Below are 7501 nucleotides of genomic sequence, written 5' to 3'. Positions count from 1 at the left end.
GTGTCGTTTCTTTGGAAATTTCACATCTATGCTTGTTTGTTCACACATGGGCTCATTTTTTTAACCGACTTCAAAAAAGGAGGAGGTTCTCAATTCGACAGTACCTATGCTTTTTTTTGTATGTATGTTACGCGATAACTCCGGTATTTGTGAACCGACTTTCATGATTCTTTTTATGTTGGAAAGAGGGTACCTCCACAGTGGTTCCATTTAATTTTAAAGAAAATCATCCACCTCTAAGGGTGGCTGTTCACGCATGAAGATTCATTTTTATAAATAGTGCCTAAATTTTATTATATGAAGCAATTATTTTAATGATTGATTTTGCTATTCTCTAATTTAAGGCGTTTCTCTTGCTCAATATACTTTGAGTAGTGAAAACCGATTTTTATTATCTCCTGTGTCCTGCCCCGTATAGTGGCGAACTAGGCGATGAATCCAGGGTTGTGCACTTTCCGGTAATCGATTTCAATAAAACTTGGTAATTATATGTAGTTCCACGTACTTTTGTGGTCGGTTTTTTTAACATACGATAAAATTATAATAATGAATAATGGAGAACAATTTAGGGGTCATAATAATTACAAGAATACAATATAAGTAAACATACTACAACAATTAAATAAGAATGTAGATATTACACAACTACATAAATACTGATAAAAATAGGTGTAATGTGACATAAGCCGGGTTGTCCAGAGACGGATAGGTGTGTCTAATACAGCCATTCAAAATATAGTCAGGAAATTCCTGGCAAGTTGGCTGCTCATCAGCTTGACTAAAATTTTGGATTGCTAAAATAATGACACCTTTTGGATTTATAATACTGGAATTAATACGACAATAACACGATTATATTAAAATAAATTTGAAACATTGAATAAAAACATAAAAATATAATAATTTAAATAGAATAACCTAAATAACAGTTACATTAACATTTATATTTTCATATTTCAATTTTATTGTGAATCATGAAGCTTTTTAAATTTATTTTTAAAACTAATTTTGTTTGACTGATCGGCGGTGGAATATTATTCCAGCATTTAGAAGCTTCATAGCGAAAACTTCCACGAAATGCTGAAGTTCTATGCGAGGGAATAGCCAGCTGTTGAGCTCCACGTCTAGCATCGCGTTGACGATGTCTGTTAGCCCAGGTTAGCCTAGAATGCAGGTACGACGGGCATTTGTGTTTAATTACGTCAAACAAGAGGCATGCTAAGTGCAATTTCTCACGTGACCTCATCTTCAACATTGCGTGTTTGTTCATGAAAGGTGTTACATGAGTTTTTGGTGGTATGTCAAAACAGACGCGTGCACAGGCATTTTGTACTCGCTGCAACAGTTTCCTAATACGCGCCAAGAGTCTGGGACCAAACACAATATCATCGTAGTTTAGCTTGGACAATACTATCGTTTCTACTAGTTGTACACGTAAGTGTTGACTCAAGAATGGTCTCATCCTATACAGAACCTGGAGGCGGTAGAAACAGTTTTGCACGCAACTGGATACATGTCTCTCGAACCTCAGACTTTGATTCAGGATGACACCCAAGTTACGCACTTCCGTAACCTTCTCAATAAGCTCACCCATCAGGATTACATGAGCATCGTTATATAGTCGAAACTGTAATTTATCCAGTTGCGAATCTGTACCAAAGATAATGTGCTTGGTTTTTGAGGGATTTATTTAGAAAGAATTAGACTTCCAAAAAGAAAGAAAAAGAAGAAAAACATACACCATCAAAACAAAGGGGTGAAAACGATGGTGACCAGCACCTTTTTTTTTCTTTCGATCGAACATGCTAAACATTTGTCAATGGAATCGAGCTAGTCAGACCCCACCTCGTTAAATCGTCCAATACTGGCAAATACATGTCTGATCAACGACACTAAAGACTGCAAGGGCCAGCCTCAGAAAGAATATCCAAGAACGAGAATGGATCTATTGATGATGACAAGTGGTTACATCTAAGAAGGTGCTCCTCCCTTAGCCTTAGCTTATCTTGTTAATTACTTTTGGTACTCGGCCGCCGTTTTAGTTTTAGTTGGGCGCTTGTAATAAAAATTTTAAGCCGAGAAAATAATGTTTAAAGAAATGAAATTAAAAAAATATCGATTTTCCTCCTGTGGAAACTTCATACCTTATCTATCAAGGAAAAAATAAAAATAGTGTCAAGTCAACCTTTTTTTACTGATCACGGCATTATACGTAACATTTTTTTATATGTCACTTGAGCAACTTCAACTAACGACGACAGTATTATTGCTGCAACGTATTCTTTCTTAAATCATGATAGATCATGATGACCTACTCGTTTAAGAAAGTATGAAGTACGGGCTGTAGACAGCCCGACTTCATCCACTGTTGAGTATAGTCCTTCGTGCCTTTTTTATGATACCAAGAGACGGGATGAACAATACTCACATTACAGCTTGGCGGCAGCAATAGGTAAGGTGGCAGTCCTTCCCTGGACGAACTCTTTCACAAGGAGCTCCACTTCTACTAAACATGACTGTGTTTTGTAATAATTCCTGTGTAATAGTAACAAAGCAACAAATTGATACGTGAAATATTAACTTATAACACTCTTGTTATTTTCATTAAGGATGGGTAATAATGTATCAGATAACCATACCAATTGCTTGCTTTGAAACTGATACATTATCTGTACTATAAGTAACAGAGACCCAGACTGAGGACTTAGGACAAGTGCCGATGTGCGCGAGACCGTGCGGTACGCCTTACGGATCTTTTGCGCAGAACTCCTTTGGAGCGTGTCTAACTGATCTCGAACCATTTGGAGCTCCGTTGCTTGAGACCATGCGCAAGAGGCGTACGTTATGATCGGCTCTATGACCGCGACGTATATGGTCCTGATTATTTCTACGTTTAGCCCCCATGTCACTCTCGCTGCGCACGCTAACTGTTTGTATATGTCCGCGCTTTTCATGCATATGGCGGTCACGTGCGGTTTGAAGGTGAGTTTTTGGTCGATAATTAGGCCCAGGAGTTTAATCTGGTTAACCAGATTCAGCCTGTTACCGGACATGTGTAGTACAGGGGGGTCGAATTTAAGCTTCTTTGTTAGTCGTCCTATCGCATTGGTCTTGTGTGCGGCGAAGTTAAGCTTGTTTTTCTTTCCTCACCTCAAAACTGTCTCCAGTACTGAGTAGGCTGATTCTTCCATGGTGCTGATCGTGTGGCCGTAGAATACCAGGACTCCGTCATCCGCGAACGCTTGGCAGTGTACTCCCTCGCAAGTGAGTTTTTGCAACAGCAGGTCAAGGATAAGTTCCAGAAAGTGGGGCCACCAATGGAACCTTGCACACATCCTTATGTGGGTTTTCTCTCGCTGGTTGCTCTGGCATAGTTGACCACGATATTACGGTCGTTGAGGTATGAGTTGACCATCGCGTATAAATTTTTCGGACACTTCCTGATAAGAGTTGGTGTTTGAGTGCAGGCCACCAGGCGTTGTCGAAGGCGCCCTCTATGTCAAGCGAGATCACGAGTACGATCTTCTTGTTATCAATTTCTTGTCGTATGTGATTCATTGAAATTCAAATTCAAACTCAAAATAATCTTTATTTCATAGGTAAGCATTATTACACTTGAAATCGTCGCAATGATTAAACTCTACCGCTCATTCGTAAGGCAGATTCCCCTGAGAAGAATGAGCAAGAAACTCTAGGGGTTGCTCTTTGTAAATAACTTACAATATTTTTTTGTTTTATTTGAAACATCAGAGATCGAGACTACCTCCATGAGCTAAACGGGTTACTACCACGGATTTTTGTTATCCAAGTACGCAGAAGTTGTATAATAACCTTTAGTATAAAGTTTTTCTTTCACTATAGTTTTAAACCTCGTGAAAGGCAAGTTTTGTATATCAACCGGATTCATGTTATAGAAGCATATACATTGCCCCTTAAATGATTTTTTTACTTTGTGAAGACGACTATCAAGAAAAGCTAGTTTGTTTTTATTCCTCGTATTAATGTTATGTCTGTCACTATTTTTCATAAAGAAATTACTATTCCTTTTAAAATAAATTAAATTTTCATAAATGTACTGTGAGGCTAGTGTAAGAATGTTAATTTCCTTAAACTTATCTCTCAAAGATACTTTGGGGCCCAGATTGTAAATTGCCGTAACTGCACGTTTCTGCAGGACAAAGATTTAAGCGGCGTTATCGTTATCGAAAGAGCGGCATTACCCCAAAGCAAAATGCCGTATGTCATTAGACTGTGAAAGTAGCTGAAGTAAACCAATGTAGCGGTTTCGACGTCTGAAAGTTTCCTTGTTCTTTTAATCGCGTACACTGCAGAACCGAGCCGTTTTGATAACTTACTTGTATGAGGACCCCATTGCAATTTAGCATCTAACGTTATACCTAGAAATACAACTGTATCCACAAGATTGAATTTTTCATTTCTAACTACAATTTTGTAACCGTCTCTCTAACATTGGGTAATGTAAATTTCATACAATTTGTTTTTTTCTCATCAAGAAGTAGGTTATTAACAGCAAACCAATCAACTACTTTAGATATAGCATTGTTCACATCGTCATAGGAACATTGGTGTCTTTTAACTTTAAATAATAAGAAAGTATCCTCAGCAAACAATACTATCTCATGTTTTATACCCTCCATAAGGCTAGGTAAGTCATTAATATAAACTAAAAACAAAAATGGGCCTAGAATTGAACCTTGAGGGACACCCATGCTAATTGCAGACCCTGATGATCTCGTACCGTTAATATCGACCCTCTGTACCCTACCACGCAAATACGTTTTAAGAAGGTCGAGATCATGTCCCGCCACACCATAATGGCGAAGTTTCCTGACCAGTGTATCATGGTGCACACAATCAAAAGACCTTTTCACAGAATACACCAATAGCATCATGTGAGACTTCCCATGCATCAAATATATGATTAATCAACTCGACACCAGCGTCAGTTGTAGAGCGACCCCGAGTGAAACCAAATTGTTTAGGTGACATTAAGTTATTAAAAATGTGCACACATCTGATTTAGAATAATTTTTCAAATAGTTTACTGAGAGTTGGTAGTATTGATACAGGTCTGCAATTGGTGGGGTCTGAAATACTACCAGATTTGAGAAATGGAATAATTTTACTTTGCTTCATGAGGTCAGGAAAGACACCATCATCAACACATTTATTAAAGACACAGGCTAAGTAAGGCGCAATACAATCAACTATAGAACTAATTACTCTGACTGAAAGACCATCAGGATCAGCAGTATTTTTTATGTTTATAGACTTAAAGGCTTTAGCATAGGCATTAGATGGTAGAGGGCATTCTCGGTTCCGCGTTTAGGTTTTATTTTTGTATATTCGCTAGCATCCTTCGACATGATGGTCGAAGCATTTGGTAAGCGGATATGGCATGTTACTCACATTTATTAAATATATATATTTTTTTTTTTTTGGACTTGGAGAACTCAAAAGAAAAAGAAATAGATCTCATGTGGGTATTGAACCAAGTTAACTCGAGTTCATAAAAATTAATTATTAAATATTTAAGAATCAAATACGCAATTGAATTTAATAAATTTGCAAATTCATCATAAATAATTAAAGCAATTCGTATTCACACAGTAAACAACTCGGTATATCGTATTATTTTGTAATATCTTAAACATAACCTCACCATGGTAAAGTGCAGTGCCTGCGACAGTGACGTGAAACTGAAAGAAAGTGTATTAACTTGCTCCAAGTCATCATGTAAGCTCCAGTATCACCAAGCCTGCGTTGGTATCAAAAGGGGTATCACAATTTCAACATCGACGTGGGTATGTCCAGAATGCCAGATCAAACAAAAACGTCGTGATGATAACACCAATACACCGGTAAAAGAGGGCCTGTGCTGCAGTGATGACTTTGTTAATACTAAGAAAGGATCACAAATGTCAGCGTGCACCAAAAGTAGTAGCAGCTGTGATGAAAAAAAATCAGATGACATTCTTGAGATCATAAAAACAGAAATAGAAATAGCATTTAATCGCGAACTGCCTAATTTCTTAGCAAAGCTAAAAGAGTCAGTCTCGAACGTCCTAGAGAACAAATTTCTTGAGCTTGAAAACTCAGTAAAGACATGCAGTGACTTGTATGACACTATTAAAGGCACAATGGATAAAACTACATGCACAATTAAAAAACTTCAGACTGACAATAATAATCTCAGCAATCAAATTAAAATTCTCCAAGCTAAGGTAAATAGTATGGAGGAGGGATCCCTAAAGCAAGAATAGTGGTCTAGACTTCAGAATATTGAAATAGTAGGAGTGCCAGAGGTCAGCGACGAGAACCTGCCTAAGATCGTGGAAGATATCGCTAAACATTTAGGCGTGCCACTAGGCCCTCAGGAGTTGGATTTCGTTCATCGTGTTCAGGCTAAGAGACAAGTTAAGGGAAAGTCGCGTAATATAATAGTACGCTTCCAAAATCGTATCAAAAAGGACGCAGTGTTGTCATTTGCTCGTAAATCTGGTGGTATCACTTCGAGGGATATTAGAATGAAAAGTGAACTCAAAACTATTTATGTTAATGAACATTTAACTGTAAAAAATAAGCAGTTACTAAATAGTTGTAAAGCGAAAGCTAAAGACTGTAATTATAAATTTGTGTGGACAAAAAACTGCCGAATTTATACACGAAAAGCCGAAAATTCACCGTATATTCTAATATCCTGCGAAGAAGATCTAAAAAAGATAATTTAGTTATGTATTTTGCCCTAATAAGTTGTCATAGTAATAGTAATGGAATCACTTGTTCAAATTGTTATAGTTTAACTTCGTTTTGGTTACACGTTTCATACTTACATCATAATCATACATGCACATATTTACACTTTACACTACACATAAACACAACCTCCACCGACTTAACCCATTTATATTATTTTCACCTTTTGTTAAACATAATGCCCCCATTTTATCCCAGCGCATTTAAAAATGAAACTTGCATATCTTACTTTAACGTTGTCGTTTTTAAGCCAGATGTAAACATAAATCATAACAATTTATTCCCAAACGTGTCATTATTGCTTAAAGGCACAGATTTCATAAAGACATCGGTCATAAACTAAATATTTTCTATCAAAATGTTCGTGGTCTTCGAACTAAAACATTAGAATTCTACAATAACTTGCTCAACGTGGACCATGACATTATTCTTTTAACAGAGACTTGGCTAAATGACAGTGTTTTAGATTCCGAACTATCAGATCACAGATATGAGATATTCCGCCGCGATCGCGGATCGAACGGAGGTGGGGTTATGATCATGTGCAACCGAAGACTGAGCGTGCGCGCACGTATCGAATGGCAACACGATCACATAGAATGCGCATGGGTCACCGTGGACGGCCAAACAATAGGCTTAAAACAAGATCTGCATATTGCATTGGCTTACATGGCGCCGGGGCACTTGTTACCCTCTCGTATAAATGACTGCGTACACTTGATTA

Source organism: Hyposmocoma kahamanoa, unplaced genomic scaffold (genome assembly GCF_003589595.1).
Source record: "Hyposmocoma kahamanoa isolate Upper Pololo Valley unplaced genomic scaffold, ASM358959v1 277, whole genome shotgun sequence".
NCBI lineage: Eukaryota > Metazoa > Arthropoda > Insecta > Lepidoptera > Cosmopterigidae > Hyposmocoma > Hyposmocoma kahamanoa.
The sequence above is the reverse complement of the archived record's forward strand: the minus strand, read 5'-3'. Positions refer to the sequence as shown.